The sequence below is a fragment of the Leopardus geoffroyi genome, chromosome C1 (genome assembly GCF_018350155.1).
Source record: "Leopardus geoffroyi isolate Oge1 chromosome C1, O.geoffroyi_Oge1_pat1.0, whole genome shotgun sequence".
In the NCBI taxonomy this organism is placed as follows: Eukaryota; Metazoa; Chordata; class Mammalia; order Carnivora; family Felidae; genus Leopardus; species Leopardus geoffroyi.
In genome coordinates, this window is record NC_059328.1 from 76462518 (window position 1) to 76484821 (window position 22304).

Genomic DNA, 22304 nt, shown 5'->3' on the forward strand with positions numbered 1-22304 from the left:
TGGTTTCTGATGAACAGCTCTGAATTTCTTTAAAATGAATATTTAAATAAAAAGCAAATCATGTTTCTCTCATGAGAGGAAGTACCCCCAAATATCTAATTAACTTCTTTCTGAATTTCTGAGCCTGAAATTTTGTGGCCTCAGTATCTCCATCTTCTGGACAATTTGCAGAATCACAATATAGATTCCATCCTATGTTATGGCCATTATTTAGGGAAAAAAGTGAGATGATTATGTGATTTGGTGTGGTCCATTTATTATATGACACACATTCTTTTTTTTTTAATGAAATTTATTGTCAACTTGGTTTCCATACAACACCCAGTGCTCATCCCGAAAGGTGCCCTCCTCAATACCCATCACCCACCCTCCCCTCCCTCCCATCCCCCATCAACCCTCAGTTTGTTCTGTTTTTAAGAGTCTCTTATGCTTTGGCTCTCTCCCACTCTAACCTCTTTTTTTTTTTTTTTTCCTTCCCCTCCCCCATGGGTTTCTGTTAAGTTTCTCAGGATCCACATAAGAGTGAAAACATATGGTATCTGTCTTTCTCTGTATGGCTTATTTCACTTAGCATCACACTCTCCAGTTCCATCCACGTTGCTACAAAGGGCCATATTTCATTCTTTCTCATTGCCACGTAGTACTCCATTGTGTATATAAACCACAATTTCTTTATCCATTCATCAGTTGATGGACATTTAGGCTCTTTCCATAATAATATGACACATATTCTTAAATCACAGGCCATGTCATTGTGATCCTTTATAAGATGCATATTGGGTTTAGTGACATGTCCTTACTATTTTCAGGATTTATTTTATTCTTGTTATTCTAATTTTTACCACGTGTCTGAAACTCGAAAATATATTCCATGACTCACAGATGATGGCACCAGCATCCCCTTGCCTTTATCTTGTTAATAACCTTTACAAGCTGTCTCTAAATGGGTATGGTGCAGTTCCACTATAGAGACAAAGGTAAGATTTTTTTTCTACTGCTTGCCCAATATGGTAGTTAAAAAGCCAGGGGAAAGGGCTAAGAGGGATGGTTGACTACCAGCTATGAACTGAGCCCTCTGCAAGCCACTTCTGGCTCTGCAAAGAGAGGAGATTCTAGACCCTTCCAGGTTTTAAACTTCATCTAGAAGTTCTAGACCAGCACCAATTCAGAACACCTGCTCTTTGAAATTGAAATGCTAAAGCCACCAATTTGCCAGAAGTACTCTGACTTCCAAAATCACAATCCTTTATGATGAAGACCATCATTAGTGTCACTAGATAAACCAAGCATACCAATTGATACCTGACAGACACAATACAATATACAAAACAAAACATCTCCCAAGACTCCTCTGAAAATATTCACAGATGTTAAAGCTAAGAAGTATGCTAGAAATCCATCCCCTTTCCTCTGATTTTGCAATAGAGGGAAGATAAGCTCAGAAAAGGTGTATTATCTGCCCCAGGCCATGAAGCCAGGTATTGAGAGAGCAGAGACTAGAGTCTTTGGACAAGTGTCCTTTCCTCTGCCACATTCAACTCTGAGACTAATAGTACAGGTTAGTTATCAGAGGTATTATTTTTTTTTTTTCAACGTTTATTTATTTTTGGAACAGACAGAGACGGAGCATGAACGGGGGAGGGGCAGAGAGAGAGGGAGACACAGAATCGGAAACAGGCTCCAGGCTCTGAGCCATCAGCCCAGAGCCCGACGCGGGGCTCGAACTCACGGACCGCAAGATCGTGACCTGGCTGAAGTCGGACGCTTAACCGACTGCGCCACCCAGGCGCCCCTCAGAGGTATTATTAAAGTGGTGGTTTTGGAAGTGATTTCACAGCATGAGAAAGAGAAGATGTAGCGGCCATGGAAAAAGCTAAAGGAGCCCAAGGTGATCATGTGCCTGAGGTAGGATATGTAATATATGAGTTTTGAAGATGAAGGGAGTTACTTTGGAGAAGAAAGAGGAGAAATAGAAAGAGTTTTTATAAAACTTCTCTTTTTCCATGAAGGGTAGACTTACTCCACAGACAATTTAACAGGAAAGGTTTTATATGCACACAAAGAACTTTTGGATTAAAGATCATTGACAAATATCTTGGTCTGCAGGTTTTTGAAATCCAAGTGGCAACAAACTCTTAGTTGTAAGATCCAGTTAGGTCGTTTGGCTACTTGACTGACTTTGATCTTTGATTTCAGGAACCCGAGATTTAGTATCATTTTAATTTTACTAGTGGTAAAGAGAGACTGGGTGACTTGGCTAGAGAGAGAGAGAGACTTCCTATTAGATGTAAAGAAAATCAGGTTTCCTTTGTTTTTGGTTCTCTCCTGACCAGTCAGAACCTTTGCTATGTCTCCACTGTATAAAGGGCCTGTGGACCAATTCAGCCAGAGCCTTCATCGAGGAACATGAACACAGAGGACTGATGCTGTATGGGATGATTTCTGAGTTGTCATGTGAGTGGTATGGATTTTGTCAGGCAGTTTATATCTTGTACAGTTAAATTCAATAAACACTCATTGAGGACCCACTGTGCACCAGATGCAAAGCCAAGGGCTAAGGACATGCTTTTAAATGAAACAGACAACTCTCACCATCACGGACTTTCAGTCTAGTGGAATAGACAGGCATTAAGCAAATAATCTCAAATGTGATGAATCCCATTAAAGGGGAACTACAAGGGAAGAAAAACCTAGGCAAAGTCAATGTGGCTTTTACCTTAGCCTGGATGAGGCTATTTCATTTCATGAGATAAAGTAACAATTTAAGTCCCTTCCTTCTTGAGAAATAGCTATTCATTCATTTTTATTGGTAAGTACTTAGGAAAACCTCTTTCATTGGCCTGATTTTCATACTAATCCAAAGGAAGAATATGAATTACTAAAAGTTAAAATTTTGTGGAATGGTTAATTTTGTACACTTAATTATGGAATTCTTTATATATTTCCTGTATTTTATAAGGATATAGGCTAAAGCATTGCATTCCTTCATTTTATTTCTCGTCATGATCAATCTGGATCATGGCTTGCACTCTGCCTGAGTTTCCCCAAAGAGTAGACCCTGTGACAAAGTCATGTTTGCAGTTGCTTTTTGTTTGCTTTGTTTTTGTTTTTAGAGAAGTAGTCCAGAGACAAAGTGAGGGATGGAGAAGAGTGAAACATGGAAGGAAGACCAGTCCAGGGTGCGCTGTTGAGCTAACACTAGGAAACTGGGGCTACCTCTCAGAGACAACCTAGAAAACCCTGTGCACATACCTTAAAAGTTGTTAGTGAGCTGCATTATTCATTGGCCCCCACACACCATTGGTCAGAAGTTACCCCCAGGGAGTATTGACCTCTCCAGCGGGCCCTGAAATGGCTGAGTGGGTTCCAACCAGTGTCTCAGTCTCTGGTGGCAGGGAAATCCAAGACAGAAAGCAATGTAGCCTCTGAGGCAAGATGCTGTTAGTGGACGTACGGTGTTCAGAACAAGGGAGAAAGACAGGACATCCGACATCCCTCACAAAGGACTATTAAAAGTAGTTCCCTGCTTTCCATGGCTGAAGGACAGGTGTCACAGTAAAGAGATAAATAACACCAAAATGAATTCTGAGCCTTATCATAAACTTGAGGGGAGTGAGGAGAGCAGAACCAACTCTACCTGGGGTATTGAGAAGGAGGCACAGAGAGGAGGATGGGGCGGGGAGCCACAATCCATGCCACATTTTACAGTAGCCGTCTGTTTTTGTTTCCTCCTATACATAGTTGTAACTTGGTGGGTATCTACAGAAACACAAGAATTAATGTTCTAATGATTTGTATTATGATGTGGTGCTAATATATGTGAAGTCAGTCCTGTCTTCAGACAGTTCACATTTCAGTTTTCTGAACAGACTGGATAGATTCCATCAAGCTTCTTCTTAGTTGCTAAGAACTTCATAAATTCCTCTTAGTAATTGACTTGCTTTCAGACAATAATTGTTAACTGATAAATAGGAGAATTGTCAGGTGTGGAATCAGTGGTGAGAGAAAGATAGTTTCTCTGTTGCACTTACCAAGAATCACCGATAAGACCTCTGATCCCATTAAGGATATAAACCCTTCAGATGGAGTTGATGACAGCCCCATGGGCTGCCTGAGTCCTCACCAGCTTGGCTGTTCTCAGTGCATGTTCAGCCAAAGGGGGATAAAATCAATGCAAGAATTTCATGGCCTCCAAGAAAATTACTGTTGAGAGATGACCCAGTTCTTTGATTGGTGTCACCAGAAGACAGGCCTCCTTGAGAAGTGAATGTAATGACATCCACCAGCTGCTTAAATTCTTTCTATTATATGCGTTTGCTTTCAAATAGCTTTAGCATTTTAGCATAAACTACCACTTGCTTTCCCCCCAGATTTGGGCTCTGGGCATTTTTAAAGCAGCAGGCAGAGGCAGGCCTGGCAAAAGCAGCGAGCCACTCTACATCTCTCAGGATGGATGAAAGCATTTTTGCTTGGATCCCGTGATCATTAAGGGCTAAGAAAGCCGCATGAGTGGATTAGTGATTCCAAACTGAATTCCTCCCTCCCCTTTATTGTGTTCTCATTCACAAGGATCGCAGTTACTGGTGTGAGCTGAAATCCTGGGACCCTGCCCACGATTTTGCCACCTCGACTTCCCTGGCCCATGTTAGCTCTTATATCAGTGTGCCCTGGCTTCACTCATTCTCGTATCTGCACTGGCTTCTGAAAACTCTTGAAAGGATCCTTTTTTGCCCCTAAGAAAGATCTAGATGCATGTGAGGAGAGAAAGTGGGTTATGGGAGTCAAAAAGCTAGAGCAGAAACTACAGCAACCCTTGCACATGAATGAAACCCAGGGGATTTTTTATCCATCTGCCCCCAGTGCAAAACCTGGAAGCCTTCTCCAATTCCCCCTCGGCTCTCGGCCACAGTCTTTACTCATGCCAGGCTACAGGGAAGGATGGTGGGTAAAATGTTGAAGAGATAAAAATAACAATAACAGCAACAGCAATCTTTTAAATCGAACTCTTTACTGAAACTTATTATGTTTCAGGCACCTATTCTAAGCCCTTTTCACATAGCTTCATTTAATCCCCGCAATATCCCTGTGGGAACACTCAGGGACTGAGGCATGGAGAGGCGAGGTAATTTGCCTAAGATTATACAAATACATGCTTCCCCTTCCTAGTTACTACTCTCTTTCTTGGGGGTAACCGTAAAGGATCGAATAAGGAACCTATAGAAGGGGTTAATGTTAATTTCTGTTATTTCTTTGTCAAAGGAAAATGTAGGTACTGGGATGTGTTGGGGGTGAACATCTTATGCTCCTTCCAAGGGAGAGGAATTAAGACCTTGAGCTTCTCTGGCCTGATCACATCCTTTTGGAACACGTGAGACCCTGAGCCATCTCCAGGGAGTTCCGTGCCCAGACACGTCACACTAAATACTTTGGCATCCCAACCTGAATGCATGGCTGCATGAATACGATGAACAGTATCTTGAAGATACTCGTAAACAAGAAGCTTTCACCACACACCTTCTTCGCAGCAGCCCACTTACGGACACATTCATCCATGTGTGCCCAGGTGTTACCAGCTGCTGCAGGCAGACATACTTTCTCTTTTCTTTTTTTTAAGTTAATTTATTTTGAGAGAGATAGACAGGAGGGGTAGAGGGAAAGGGAGAGAGAGAGAAAGAGAGAATCCTAAGCAGGCTCTGCACTGTCAGCTCAGAGCCCAATGTGGGGCTCAAACCCACAAACTGTGAGATCATGACCCAAGCTGAAACCAAGAGTTGGACACTTAACTGACTGAGCCACCCAGGTGCCCCAGATAAGGTGTAATTTCTAACCAGCACTGGGATCTCATTCTAACCCAAGCATTTTTGGCACGGAGCAAGTTTGTGGTTTCCAGCATGTTTTTGGCTCAGAGGAAAAACTTGGGAAATTTAGCTGTACTGGGACCTTATCTTCCAACATTCCCACCTGAAGATGTATTCTCCACTGGGGACCTGTGAGATGGGTGTCATTCCCATTTCCTTGAAGGAGTTCCTGGGCCTTTATCATTCTTCATATGCACCCCAGGAGAGCGGCGTGCAAATATGGGCAGAGATGAAAGATTTCCCACCACCCACTCTGACTCTGACTGTGGGATTAGGTTGAGTTTGTCAAACGGCTTATTTGTTTATAGTAACCAACAGTTGCGTGTGACATGGTAGAGCATTGGGTGATCTCCCTAAGTGGTACCCAGACAGCTAGTCTCCTCTGTTTCCTTTGGGGAACTCCATGGAGGGAGTGACTGAGTTTGGTTGGCTCCCACTGGATGGTTGCCAGTGAGGAGTGGGCGACGGTGCCCGCCTGCTGAGCAGCAGCCTGAGAGGAAATGGTGAGAGTCCATGCTCTGTGTCTGAATGCCTCATGTGTGTGCTTCCTGCATTTGGGAAGAGGCAGCCCCACATCATAAAACCTCCCTGAAAGCCACTGAGGTACCTCTCTAAAAAATGTAATGGACTATACTGAAAGCCTAGCTTTGACTGATGTGAGGCTTGGGACTCTGCCCAGGTAAGAATCCATGCAGCAAGGAGACCAGAGAAGGCAGATGACCCAGAGTAGGGCCAAACTGTTTACCAGCAGATGTGTTTTTGAAAATCTTCCTTAACTGGTCATGGCAGCGGAAAATATCCTGCTGTTAAACGCATCTGCAATCCGCTGCTCTCCCAGTCCACCTACAAAAATTTTGACCTTTAAAGAAATGATGGAGAAGCTGGTGATTTTTTTCTCTGGCATTGAAGCTCAGTCTATTTGAGGCTCCAAGGCAATTGCAGCCCTCTTTGCTCCCTATTTCGCATCACTTTTAAGTCTTGTCCTGGCCACTATGAACCCTTCAGCACTTCTCCCTGTGCAATCACTTGAGTCAAGATCTGTGATTTGCAGATGACATGTACATTTCTTGGCTGATGGTTACTGAAGCAGTTTGCAAACCTTAGGCGGTTAAGGGGGGGTGGTGGCGGAAGAGCAGATTACAACTGGAAAACTGTAATGCTCCCCCCCCCCCAATTTCTATTTTCATGCAAATGGTAGCTGCTTTCTCATTATTTTGATTGAAGGGAAGGTAGCTCAGTATTCCTGTTGGCATGAATTACCATATTCATGTTTTTGATGACCAAACAATTGGTTGATATCTATTGTTTGTCACTCCTATGAGAGTACAGTACTTGAGAAACCCAGGTGGGGGGAAGATGTTATAAACATACTCTTTCCCTCCAAAAATGTCCAAACACAAAGATAAAGTCTTAGGTTCCTCTCATTATAACAATCTGTTACAAGAATGCATCCAACGACATTCAGCTTTCTGAGCTTTAGACAATGATGGCTGCATTTTGGATCATCTTTCATTTGAATATCTATAATATATGTAAATTAGTGAATCTATGGGAGAAGTTATTTGGTGTCATCTATTGAAATATTCTCTCATTTAAAAAGGACTGTCTTAATGACAAACAAGCCTTATCTGATTTTTAAGCAGACATGATATGTGTATAAACATAATGTGATCTGAAACACACGTTAATGAGATTTCCATCAGAAGGATTACCGAGGTTCTGTGTTCAGACACCGAGAAAAGCCAAATGGGTGTATCGAGCCCCCATTTCTAATCTTCAAAAGCAAATTTATTGAAGTGTCTCAATTTTGCCACACACCCTAACATCTGCATATGGGCCCAGATTCCTAATCCTGTCACACTGTGAGGCTGCAGATTAAGAGAATGTATAAACAATGCTTCTGTCGCTACACATAAATATAGACTGCTAATTCAAGTGTGGGCTTTATAACAGAGACCCCTTCTCTTAAGCAGATTTTGCACTAAACATTGTTCACATCCTGAAAAAACAAACAAACCAGGGATAGCTTTTTATATTTTCTTCCTTTATCTAATTTAAAAGATGTTCTCCATAAATAGAAGCTATCATGTCAATGTTTCAATAACACACATGAAGCAAAGAAAGAAACACATAAAGAACACTCCACAATGTGTCAGACAGTGTGTTAAATGCTTAACATACATTATTCCTGTTGCTAAGAAATCAATAAAATAAGTATTCATTGAGATTTTACAACATTTCAGTGTTACATACTATAATTCTATTACTTCGACAGTTTCTGTGTATTGCCCCCTTTATCCCTTTACTATTATTTTAAACATATTAGATATGAGAATGTTTGTGAAGGAGTCCCTGAGACCTTTGTAAATCCCCAAAACCACAGAACTCCTACAAGGAAACAAGAAGAGAATAAAGTCATGGTATCTAGTTCAATGACACACACCTGCCTCCCGGTGCAGGCAGTTCAGATTCATGCCTCAGCAAAATTAAAAATTGCTACATGTTATGGGCTTCCAGGATCATTTAAGAACACTCAAAACCATGAATGTTAAATTCATAATTGCCAAGGGCTTATTGCATGACCCACGTCAGTATGGTACTCAATTGTTATTTTCAGTGACAATCAAAATAGCTTCCATTTATGTTTATTCATTTTTGAAGGACAGAGACAGAGCACAAGCAGGGGGTGGGGCAGAGAGAGAGAGGGGGACACAGAATCAGAAGCAGGCTCCAGGCTCTGAGCTGTCAGCACAGAGCCCGAGGCGGGGCTCGAACTCACGAACTGTGAGATCATGACCTGAGCCGAAGTCAGACACTCAACCGACTGAGCCACCCAGGAGCCCCAAAGTAGCTTCCATTTAAATTATCCACAAGCTTTTGTAGGATTTCAAATTTATGACTACTCTGTATTTTGTTTTGCCTTTTGAGTTCCATTTGTTCCACAAATATAAGTTCAAAAGTCAATATAAGTTGAAGCCGAGATGTTATGGTGACTCCTCAGAGAAATTAGAGAAAAATCATTAGAGACAACAACATTCACAAAGCATTGGGGAAAGGTTAAGATACGTCCCCTTGCAACTTTCCATAACAGGAAAAAAGTATAACTGTAGAAAATATGATTGTATTTTCAAAAGTATATGAATCAGCCATTTAAAGTGTAAGATTTAAGTCACAGTTCTATTGATTTTGTTATTGGATAAAAAAAATCACAAATTTTACATCAATATAGGGAATAAAAAGAAAGAAAATGGATCATTTTGTGCTGCCTCTACCATCAATGTCATGTCTACCTGGCTTGGGTCATGTTTATTTTCCTACAGGAACTTATGTGTTCATGTCGATATTTCTTTAATTTAAACTTGGTCTGAATACCAATTTTTAAAATTCTAATTCATTTCTCTCTATGATTACATACTATTTTTGGTAACAGTGATAATTCAAACATATGTCGAAATAAAAGTATTTCTTTTGTTATCTTTGGAGATCAATCTCTTTGAGACCACCTCTTCAACAGTCTTGTTTTTATTTCCACCTCTATATACTTCCCTTCTCCCTACCTCATCATCTTATCCTTTCTGTGGTTCTGAATTCTTGGGAGAGGCCTGAAAGCAGTCCTAAATGATTCAGGGCTAGGAAAAATAACTCAACTATAGTTCTTCGGGACTCATGGGTCCTCACCAAAGTCTGATAGGTCACTTGCTACATCAGTGCTCAATATGTTTTATCCTCAAACTCAGTAAGATGCCCAGAGTGCAATGCAAACAAACAAACAAACAGACAAAAAACACATTTTCTGTTTATAAGGCCCAAAGTGAGGAAGCTCTGATACACTTGTCTTAGTTACTTTATCTGCTACCGTGACTGAGACAGGGCTGCTCTGCCCTCTATGTTTGGTTGGATCGTGGGTTGAGATGATCTAGAATGGTAGGATTGAGGGTAGAATTGTTTAAAAGAGTAGAGATGTCTTCTGGAACAGAAACACCAACATCACCCCTGAACACAGATCTGATCCTGGCAAGATTCTCTTGAGTAGAAGTCAACCAATATGGCAATTTACTTGTTATCCATAAGAGTTAATGTAAGCTGCTTCCAGCGGTATTTAAGCGTTCAACCAAGTGCCCTGGGCTTTCAGGAATTGGAGAGTTCTCTTTTTCTGTTCTCATGTATACATCATGTGCTATAAAAGTCAGAGTTCAAGCTGATCACTTTTACATGAATGAGTTCATGTGCCTAATTCCTAAATCACACACACCTTTTTTTTTTTTTTTTTTTTTTTTTTTTTTTTTTTTTTTTTTTTTTTTTTGCCCAAGAAGATTAACAGAAGCTCAGAGAAATAAAGAGGCTAACCCTGAGCAAAGGAATTGAAAGACTACAAGTCCCAGGTACCCTGGTTTCCTAGGCCAGAGAAGTAAGTACAGTCTTGCAGACAGAATATCTTCGACCTTGAGAAAAATAACCATAGAATAAAAACATGTGATGCCTTTCTCTATATGAATCCATGTGATAGTCATTTATTAAAAGAATGCATTTCACAAAAAAATTCCATCAACTCTATAAGAAGGATTTTCATAGGCAAGGAAAACTAACTAAATTACTACCTGGTTATATCTTTGATTATCTTCCTAAGTTCTTTTGAATATCGAGCTTGTGAGCACAGGCTCATTTGCATGACTAGCTTAACTAATTTATCTGATTTTAAGGTCTACATCTACAGAAATTTACATCAGAAGTGTTTCTGTTTTCAAATTCCATTTTCCTCTGGAAATAACAAATCACAGAAGAGTTTATACAAGTTAAATAAATGTAACCAAATAGACTCATACTTCCTGAAACTGTGAAAGATCTGGTGATACTGAGGAAGCAATTATAATCTTAATTGGCATCAAATGATAGAAAATTAGTTTCATGGTAAATATTCGCTTTCTTTGTTCTCAAATCTATTATTTGCATTAGAAACGTGACATTTAGCCTTGCAGAAGGAACCCAATTTCATTTATTTTTCTCAAGGTCTTTAATTGAGGATTAAGGACCAATCTTTTGTGAAGATTGCAGAAGGAGAATTTTGCTGTTTTATTCAGATAACACCAAAACAAATGCCAAGCATCACCTATCTTTAAAGTCCCTTGAATAAATAAAAATTAGTCTCAGTTGTTCAAGTGCCTTTTGAATGAGATCCCAAAAAGTAAACAAAAAACAGGTTTGGTGAGAAATTTGGTACAGTCTGTTAAAGGGAGTGTTTGGACATCAGTTGCATAATGAACACCTAAAACTTAGTTTCTTGAAATCACCATTTAGTATTCATGACTTCCCATAGTTCTGTGAATTGATTGGGCTTGGCTCTGTGGTTTTCACTTGGAATTTCTCACGTGTTTGCAGCTGGAGCTGGATCATCTGAAGAACTGACCAAGTAGGATGTTTAAGATGGATTCTTCTCTCCCATGTGTCAGTTGGGATGGATGGAGCAGCTGGGGGCTGGCTGGGCATCTCTCTCTCCACGTGGCTACCTTAGATTTCCTCATAGCCTGGAGGTTTCAGGGCGTTTAGATTCTTACTTTCATGGAAGCTGGCTTCTCTTAGAGCCAGCTTCTGACGTATCTCACCTGTCAAAATAGGGTGGAGGAACAAGCTTCGACTCTAGATGGGAGGAATTGTAGGTGGTCATTTTGAAGACAAACTATCACAAAGAAAGTACACAATATTTATACTTAATATGTTTATCAGTTATTTTGGGGGACGGTTCCACTTAGTTTCTCCATATAGAACATGTGGCTCCAGAAACATCTAGATCTATTAGTCAAGGCCAAGTGTTGGGGGAAGATTATATAATAGAGGGCATGGCATTTCCATTCCTCTCTTCATGAGGAGAGAATAAGGAAAGAAAGTTTCCGGCATTTCCCCACAGACTCACCCAGTCCTCCCCTTGGGAAGAGGAGAGACTGACCTGAGGAGGGTGTTTGGAAGAAGTAGCTGAGTTGGTGAAACTGAGCTTCTGTTAGTTTTCCTTTTTTTCTTTTTTTAATTGTTTTTAATCTTTATTTTTGAGAGAGAGACAGAGTGAAAGTGGGGGGAGGGGCAGACAGAGAGGGAAACACAGAATCTGAAGCAGGCTCCAGGCTCTGAGCTGTCAGCACAGAGCCTGACGTGGGGCTCGAGCTTAAGAACTGCAAGATTATGACCTGGGCCGAAGTTGGACACTTGACCGACTGAGCCACCCAGGCGCCCCTCCCTTTTTTCTTTTTTAAATTTTTTCTAGTTTATTTTTGAGAGAGAGAGCAAGAGAGCACATGCTAGCTCTCGCACGAGCCCAGTGTAGGACTTGAACTTACCAGCTATGAGATCATGATCTGAGCCAAAATTAAGATTTGGATGCTTAACTGACTGAGCTACTCAGGCACCCTCTCTGTTAACTTTTCTTTTCATTTCCATCTTTGAAGGGGTCTGCAGTGCTGCTTGGCCAAGGACTGTAGGGCAAGTCTGCCTTATTCACGGTTGCAGGGATGGGAAGTCCATTCGGCCCCCACATCTATGACTGGCTAATTCCGATAGCTAATTTCTTCACTGGTTCACATCTTAGGGGTTATTTGTAGCTCCCTAGCTCTAAGAAAAAAATCCCCAAACACTCGTTCTTTTTTTTTTTTTTAATTTTTTTTTAACATTTATTTATTATTGAGAGACAGGGACAGACAGAGCATGAGCATGGGAGAGGCAGAGAGAGAGGGAGACACAGAATCTGAAGCAGGTTCCAGGCTCTGAGCTGTCAGCACAGAGCCCGATGCGGGGCTCGAACTCATAAACCGCGAGATCATGACCTGAGCTGAAGTTGGACACTTTACCGACTGAGCCACCCAGGTGCCCCAACACTCGTTCTTTCTTACAACAATTTTTGAAAATCTTGGTTGAAGAACACTCTTTTTTCTCCTGCTTTCACTTATTGGGTGTTTATTTTGTGTCAGGCACTATTCAGTGTTTTACATTTCTCAGCTGGTTTAATCTGTGTAATAGACATTGTTTTCCCACTTTTCAGTTTAGAAATATGAGATCCACGTCACATAGAGGCCATGTGGCAACATCAGTTTTGGGCACAGGTGGTTGACTTTTAAAATCCGAGCTCTTAACCACTATGCCACTGTCCATCATAAACCAGTTCCATACATGCTTTATTTAACTCATGTATTTTTTGACCAATGACACTTTCATGTGATTTCTTTGTTTCAGAAAGTTTTTCATATCAAATAATAATGGTAATAATAATTAATACATATCCAGCACTTACTATGTCAGGCAACTGCTCTACAGCTTTCCAAGGATGAACTCATTTAATCATGACAATAATCTTGTGAGTTAGGTTCTACTATTCTTATATTTTCACAAGCAAGGAGACTAGGCAGGGCAGGTCCAAGGTCGTGCTGTAGGATGCTGGGTAGAATGGTTTCTGGGATATTGAGAAAGTTCTTCTGTACCCTAATTCTTTGTTGATGGCTAATAATTCTTCATTGGAAAACATGATGTCTACACACTGAGAGGTAGGGCATGGACCTAACACCTCGTTACAGGTGTCAGGAATGCAGTGTTAGGAGTAGGTTCAGATGGGGTGATCAGCAAGGTATTCTGAGGGAGTAGATTAACTGAGAAAGGGGAGGGGAGACAGCAAGATGTAAACGAGGAGACACTGATTTTTTTCTACTCCAGATCTTTACCAGGAAGGCCCTTTTTCTCTTACATTCTTACCCACTAACTCATTCTTTCCCTCGAGTTCTAGAAAGCAGGAACTATTGAGAAAGTAGCCTATCTGAAAGTATATTTCCTGCTGTTTATCTGCTTCGAGAACTGGCTGAAGTTTACTTTTTGGTACTCTAGAGACCTAGCTTCTTCTTGCCTTCTTCCAATGTGGTCTATTTAATCTCCTGTCGTGTGGGAAATTATGTTCAAAATCTCCGTGATCCTCTGTCCATAGTAAGTTATGCATGTAGTGACAAGTACATGCCACAAGGTCTTGAGATTATATCTGCAATGTGTTGCTGCCGACTGTTGATCAAGATAGGCTGGAAGAAAAACATTATTTTCAGGTGTGAAAAACCGTCACCTTTATCAAATAATTTTTCTTGCATTTTTCCCAAGACGTTGTAGCCTATTTAAACTTGGGAGGTTAAGTTTGTAGCATTCATTATGACTGAAAATTTAGTTCACACAATCATGATGCTCTCTTTATTAGGTGTTACTGTTAAACAATATTAAAATAAACACAATGTGGCTGGCCTTTTGTAAGCTACATGGCATGTTTACTTCTTTGCCTGGTTTCTTAATTGCATTTATTCATCTTTCTGACTACCAGTGCCAAGGCCACCCACAATATTTGATATTTGAGGGTATGTGGTTTACATTTTATGTTGCCCAATGCCAACCCTTGATGGGTGCATCTTATCTGAGTGGTTTGTAGTGTGTTGTGGCTTGAATTCTTGGCTGGCAGTTTGCCACAATCCCAGCTCTTGCCTCTGCATTCTACCCTTGTAAATGGAGAATGATGGCTCTTTAAAAAACTCACTTAATTAACAATCCCATGATGGTGGAGGAGCAAGACCATGGAAATACCAAGACACACCTCTCAGCTTCTGTATAAATCACATGGAGGATAATGAAAATGCTTGAAAGCAATATATTCACAACAAAGAAGCCAACCATGCACTTAAAGACCTATGCCTGGCCATTTACAAACAATGAAAAAGGTAACTTTCCTCATCCATCTTATTAAAAAAAATTGGAGCAGACTGTGTCATCCAGACCCAGTTTCAGGAGAAATGTTAAACATCAATAGAGGCATACTTGGTATCTTTAAGATTTTTTTTGCTAAAATAGAAAAGTCATATTGAGGACAAATTTGAATGCAGGAAAACCACACGTAATCCCACTGCCCTAACACCCAGTTTTTGAACATTTATAATCTTTGTCCCTACATAGATCTGTGTTTTCTTTCGCAGTTACAGTCATAGAATATATTCCTTTCACTAAGCTTTTATCCTTTAACATTGTAGGGGACACATTGTTCCATGTTTCTACTTAGCCATCTGTCTCAAAATTTGTTTCATCAATTTCATATTATTGTTTCCACAGGAAGAAACATGTATATGTACCACACAAAAAATTTTTTTTTACTATTCAATATTTCCATAAGAATGAATTCCCAGAGATGAGGTTGTTGGTTCAAAAAGGTAGGGACATTTTAGTTGTCCTTAATCACTTGCTCTGTTGCTTTCCAAAGAGGTTGTAGGAATTATACTTGCCTCCCCAACAGTTTGAGAGTAGTAATCTAATTTCAACCTAACAGTGGGTGCTACTGGTGTTATTCTGTTTTCCATTGTAATGGAAACCTTTAAAGATTGAAACCAAACTAGGTTGTCTTTCAGGACAACTGAAACTGCTGCTGAATCAACACCTTGATATCTTTGTTCTTGGGAGGAAATGAGCTAAGGATGAAGAACCAACAAAAAAGACCGCTAGACAATTTGTGTTCACTGGATGCACTGGGTAAGAGACTCTTCGGAGTGGCTCATGGAATTTTCTGGCAAGGGGCAAACATACAAGTGCTACTTCAGGCCTCAGGCTGGGAAGACAGGTACAGCCTTGTCAGTGTCAAGGAAGAACATGGGTAGCAGGAGACCTAAGAGTGAATGAAAATTGAATTATCTTTACTTCTTGGACTTGTCTATTGAGAAACAGCAGCGCTAGCAACCATTTACTACCAACAAGAGGCAGTTCCAAGAGAAGAATATAAAATATGCTCTGCTCAACCCCACGAAACTCAGAGTGTCTCACAATGGCCAATTTATTATTTTTACCCTGTCCAGTGACATGGAAGGATGCATCGGGGAGCTGCTAGCCTCTGCGATGAATAACTTAAGTCAGGCTGCAGCATGTGAAATAATTCAGCTGACCAGGATTTACAACACTAGCTGGGTTTTTTTTGCTTTCTTTGGGGTTCATGAAGCATGGTGTTGTGAGATACCACAGGAGTCCTGTGATGAAGTTACATATCTATTTCTCTTCCTTATTTTTATTTTTTGGTATTTTCATATTATTTTATTGCCTAGTTCAGATGTCTTTCTAAGCAGGGTCCAGTTTCCTAGGGGACTCGTCTCTTCTGACTCTGAAAATTAGAACCTCAGACAGATCAGACTCCTAAATACTCTGTTTTTATACTCCCTTCTTCACCTATCCAGTCCCAGATGGTTTTGACTGCCTGCTGCCGTGTGGATTGTATTGAGCTGCAATTTATTTTACTCAATTATTTATGTGCACTTGCCCAAATAAGAGGGGTAGCAATGCAACACATGCTTACAACTCAGCCCATCTCATTCCCCAGGTCATATGTCAGTTTGCAGGATGGCTGGCTAGATTTGCAAAGGTCAGCGGTGGTGGGTGGGTGGGGGGGTCCATCCACTGGCATTGGAAAACACAACTTTCAGGAACTACCTCTGGCAAGACTCCTCTCTTTCTGGGCACAATTCCATGGCACTAAGGGGAGTCTGAATCTGTGTGCTTCAGGTGACTTCAGAGGACCAGGACTGGGCAATCACCTATTCCCATCTTTGACATTGCATAAATGTTAGAGTTGGAAGGGACCTCAGAAGTTCATTTGGTCAAATTCTCACTTTCTTATTCTCACTTTGCCGAGAGCCAGTTGCAATGTCCCTTTCTTTGTGTCATCATTTGGAAAACATTAAAAGCCATCCTTTCCTAAATTACTCTATGGTCCTTCCAATTCCTGTTTTAACTGGGAAATTTTAATGAGATCCTTCAAGCAATTAAAACTGAGCAAAAACAGTCATTGAAGTGGAATTTGGAGGGTAGCTATGGTTTCTGTCTATTGACAAACCCCCTTTTGACTCCTTAACATCGCTGAACCAAGTCTGTGTCTTCAGAGGTTACTGTTGGATCACAGGTTAAATATTTTAATATTCACTGATTGGGGGAAAGTACCATGAGCAACTAATGCAAAATCCTTGAATGCTGAGGGCATTAGTGGCTCCATAAAATGTAAATGCATTCTTAATTATCTCAAGTCACTGCACGCCCAAGTAGTTCTTTTACAAGAAAAACACAGCTTACTGATAATGAGCACGAAAATTACTAAGAGATGGGTGCGGTAAATCTCTTAAACCTCTTTTGTTTTTTATTTCCTTATCCCCCCAAAATGTTTTTAAATTTTTTTAACATTTATTTATTTTTTTGAGAGAGAGTGTGAGTGGAGAAGGGGCAGAGAGAGAGGGAGACATAGAATCAGAAGCAGGCTCCAGGCTCTGAGCTGTCAGCCCAGAGCCCGATGCAGGGCTCGAACTCACGAACCACAAGATCGTGACCTGAGTCGAAGTGGGATGCTTAACCGACTGAGCTACCCAGGCGCCCCTCCTGGGTAGCTCCAAAATTTTGATGTGACTTTGCTAGTATGTGTGGTTCCCTTTCTAGATTCTACAGATTAATGTAGAACCTCACAAGAGACTTGGCCGTGGCATGGGAGTGGCATTTCTGCAGTTTCTAAGTTGGGGGCTAGCTCTTAAGATTATTATTATTCATCATGACTCACTTTATTGGCTCCCTGAAGCTTATGGTGTCTTGAGAAACCCAAGTTATATACAGTAGTTGCAGAGTGATTTTATTTTCCTATGTACACTTTACCTGTTACCTCACTGTATGGCCATGGCATCCCCCTGAGGCAGGTATTTGATTGCCATTTTTCAGTGGAAAAACAGAAGCACAGCAGGACAGATGACTTCTCTGTGGCCATTCAGTGGTTTTCCAGCTTTTGGCCCTATGCCCTCTCTCTCACAAGGCCACCCTGATTTCTTTAAGCCTAGTAATGGAAGTGATTTGAAAGCTGCATTCGCAATAATTGGAAAGCAGTTCACCAGAGGTGTTTCTTCACCACACTCCTTCTTCAATGTCACCTGACACCAGAGACCTCATTATGAGAAAACACAGAACGTGGGTTTGACTAGTCCACTGACAACTTCCGGCCACATATCAGAAAATTACCCAAGTCGATCCTTCTGAGAGCGAGCACGTTTGGTGGCAGCTGGGGCCTTAACGGAGATGTGTCCTGCTGAGCCCTAGCAGCTGTGATGGCAGCAGAAGGGAGCAATAGGCACCTACCTGCTTCTCAGCCATCTCCAGCAGGGCTGTCTCCTGCCTGTCCCAACACAGGCTTTTGTGCAACCTCACACCCCCAGAGTTTGCCTGGGTGTCAGAGCAAAATTAGGGAGGCTCTGAAATCTGAGGCAGTCCTTCTATGACTGAGACCTGGAAAGGGGATCTGGAAGAGGAATATTTTGTGTAGAGCCCCTCTGCAGCCCTGCCCTCTCCCTCACAGCACGTTGTGTGGGGCTTTTATTATTTGCCCTCTGTTCTGTCTCCACCTACCTGTGCTCCCTCCCACTTTCCTCTGAGTGACAGATCAGTTCACACCTGGGCTGGCTTCCTGGGCTTGAGACAAGTGCAGTCACAGAGGGCCCTGAGCACAGAAAGGTCATGCAAACTGTCGCATCTTGCGATTCGTAATATCTTTCGAACAAGGAACCTCACACTTTGATTTTCCACTGGGTCCCACAAATTAGGTAGCCTGTCCTGCCAACACCATTGGGTTTCCTGGCATGCTGGGTAGGAGAGCTGGGAGGAGAGCTGGGAGAGTTGGGGGCTGTTATCTGATTTGATCCTCGAAGTTTACAAAGAAGGACACAGTGGTGACTAAGGTGACTGACCTGAGGTTATCCAGAAAGTTAGAGGTGGGCTGCAGCTGGGGCCAGCTCTCTCACCGCTAGCTGGGCATTTTTTCTGCTGTACTACCATCTTAAAATGAACTCCTGAGCATAGGAACAAGGTCGGTCTCTGGCCTGGCAGCTGTGGTATCTCTCTCAGACATCTTTTTCCTCCTTTGCTTTGGCCATAGAAACAGGAAGGGAGAGTGATATCAACCTTTTGCCCTACACGTGCTCCAGTATTGCCTACGTAAAGCACCTCTCAAAAGCTTGGTGAAAACAACAGATAGTGGAGAACTTTGGTTGAAGCCAAGTGTTTCAACCATGGCATCAAAACAAAATTTTGTAGGGGTGCCTGGGTGGCTCACTTGGTTAAGCATCTGACTTTGGCTCAGGTTATGATCTCGCAGTTCGTGAGCTCGAGCCCCATGTTGGGCCTGCTTCGGATTCTGTGTCTCCCTTTCTCTCTGCCCCTCCCCACCTCGTGCTCTGTGTCTGTCTCTCAAAAAAAGAATAAACACTAAAAAGAATTTTAAAAAATGAAAACAAAACAAAATTTTGTCGCAGAGGAAAGGAATGTCATAGATAGTCTGTTATTACTAACAAATTATTGCTCATGAATGATTTATACTCCTACTCATACAACTATGTACTTGAGTGTGACTGACCTTCTGAGACTATCCTCACTCACTGGGATTAATTAGGATGTGCTTTCTGGTGTGGGAACTGTGAGTAATTCTGAGTATACCCTTGGGAGGCTGTCCCATGTAAAGTGTCATCTGCATGGGAAGGCAAGTGGTTGAGACCTAAAGCTATATTAGGCATTTGCTCCTCCAGATTCTTCCAGATTGATTCTAAGCCAGGGCTTAAAAAAAAAGCCACCTGTTTGTATGACATCACTCTAACCCCTTAGGTTGAACTATCTGCACAGAATTAGAATTTTACAGAGTGTCCAGATTCCTTGCTGAGTGTTGATTCAAGACACCTACAGCACCAGGAGAGCATCTTTGCACTTCGGGTAGCATTGCTGGCAAAGACCTTGTACATATGTCATTCAAGATCCTTGTGGCAAATTTCTCCCCAAGTTGAGGCACATGGGAAAGTCTGTTTCTCCTGGTGATATGGTGGGCACCAGGGACTGTCTAACCCTTTGCATTTCCTTCATTGATTGGCTGCTAGCAGGCAGGATGCTCAGAACTAGGTTTTCTTTTTTTCAACTGCTCACTCCTTTATTTATATTTTGACAAATGTTCCCCTTTACTTCTCTGCTTTACCTTTTAATAAATTTAAAAGATAAACAAGTGTGCAAAGAAGAATATAAGCACCTATATCCTCAATTCTCACAATTAACATGTTAGTATTTTATGGTCTTTATTTCTGGTCATTATTTTTAAAGAAACAAAGCATCACCACTTAGCTAATCCCTTCCTCTTCCCAACCAGGCCCACTCTCCTTCAGTGTCCCCAGGGCCAATCACTACAATGAATTTGTGGAGTATTGGAGTTCATTGTCTGTACTTTTGCACACGAGTGTGTGCATTTATAAAGTATTTTTGTGTGGTTTAAACTTTTATATAACTAAGATGTTATACATACAGTTATGCTTTTTTGCATGTTTTTTGAAACCTCACATTGATGCATATTGATCTAGTTCATTCCTTTCAGATGCTATACAGTAATCCTTCATATGAATTTGCCTTATTTTATTTTTCTCAGTAAGAAACATTTAGGTTATTTCTGATTTTATTACCAAACAGTGGTCCTATGAACATATTTTTACATGTCCTTTTTTACATACATGTAAGGATTTCTCCAGGGTGTAAACATGTTCCTTTATGAACATATGTAAGAATTTCTCTAGAGTGTAGAGCATCCAGCAAAATGCTGGCAAAGGAGTTTCTGAGTTGCTCGATCTCTTTACTACATGTGTCTTCTATTCTATGTTAATAGATTTTTCCTCTCTACTATCTCTGAATTTATTATAAGCCACTCCACATGCTTTTGAGAATTAAGTTGGTGAAAATGAAAAGACTAGGTAGGTCATTAAGGCTTTTAAAGATTTGTGAAATATACATAGGATGACGGCTTAAAACGAGTGTCCATCACTGTCTACTTTTCTGCAGGGTCAATGTGCAGGTGCTTGGGAAAGAGAAAATGCTTTATTCTTGGCTAAAGCTTATAATTTAGATGGAAGTCCAAAAGAAAAAAAACCAAAATCAGTGTCAAACCAGGAAATTTCATCTTTAAAATTTGAGAAGGTATAGCAAAGGAATAGTCAGGAGGGACAAGTTACCAAGAGTTCCAAGAGAGAAAAAGAGTCACTTTTTCTTCATATTCTTATGTCCTAATTTTCTTAAACATCCTAGAAAGGCTGTGAACTGTCAATGGGATCCCCTTTTATCACTGATGTTGGAAACCTTGGTTTACAGCCAGTTGGTCAGAAGTACAGATGACAACCTGGGACTTGCAACTGGCATCTGAAGTGGGGCAATCTTGTGGGGCTGAGCCCCTAAGCTGTAGGATCTGACTGTAACTCCAGGTTGATAGTGTCAGAATTAAATTGGGAGACACTTAGCCTATGTTAGACAATTGCTGTGCATGGGGAAAAACCACTTAGAGTACAAAAAGTATTCAGGGTAACAGGCGTGTCTTCTCTTCGAACTCCCTAAAAGGCTGTGGGCAAATGGTGACATGTGTCCTCTTCTACTTCTTGTTTTGGAAGCATTAGTTAGCACTGCTAATGTGGTTCTATGGCATCTTAGCACTGGGCGTGAAAGAAGTCATCTCTGAGCTGTGACATTGTTTATAGGAGGAAAAATACTGAGCTTGGAGTCCCATAAACACAGTTAGGTTTGAGTTCTAGCTCTATCACAGCCTAGAGTATGACCTTAAGTTCTTTGAGCTTCAGTTTCTCATTGGTGAAATAGAAGCAATATTATTTGCTACGTTATTATCAACCTTCAGAGTTGATGATGTTCAGATTCCTGCTGGCAGAAGTCTTACACATGAGACACAATGTATTGTCAATATTACATATGCAGATTCCACAAGGTCAGTAATTCTGTAATCTATATCCTGAGTCTGCCTTGAGGGATGTGTACAATCTTGGGATAAATTCTTAGTCACTCTCTTTTTAGAGATTAAAACTTACACCTGTGTAGTGGTCAGCCCACTTACAAGGGTGTATTGTTTGAAAATTCATCACTCCTTTATTCAACAATTATTTATTGAACACGTACACAGTTATAGTGCCGGGGTGGTCTGTCCATTTTCTCCCTATGCAGTTGGGGAGACAATGGTGGCATTGACATGACTGCATTTGAAAGGAGGAGCTGATTTTAGGCATGAAGACGAACAGTATTATTTTGGGTTTATTAACTCTGATATCACATCATGGTAAAACATTCCATATCCAAACCACAGTTCCCAAAAAGAGTAGTACCAAGGCTGAATAAAAATTGAGTGCAGTAGTACAGAAAGGTCTGAGGCTAAAGTATGGAGTCAAATGGGGTGCAGAGAACTGGAGAGAATAGAGTGAAGAGCAAACACTCTCAGGATGGAATTGAATCAGCAGCACAGGATGGGTTTGACATGTGTTAGGAGCACAGACCTGGGAAAGTTGAAAGAGTCCAACTGGAGAGACAGGTTTAGTAGCAATTTTTATATAAGTCTTGATTTGGGGAAAGAAGATATGTGGGAGA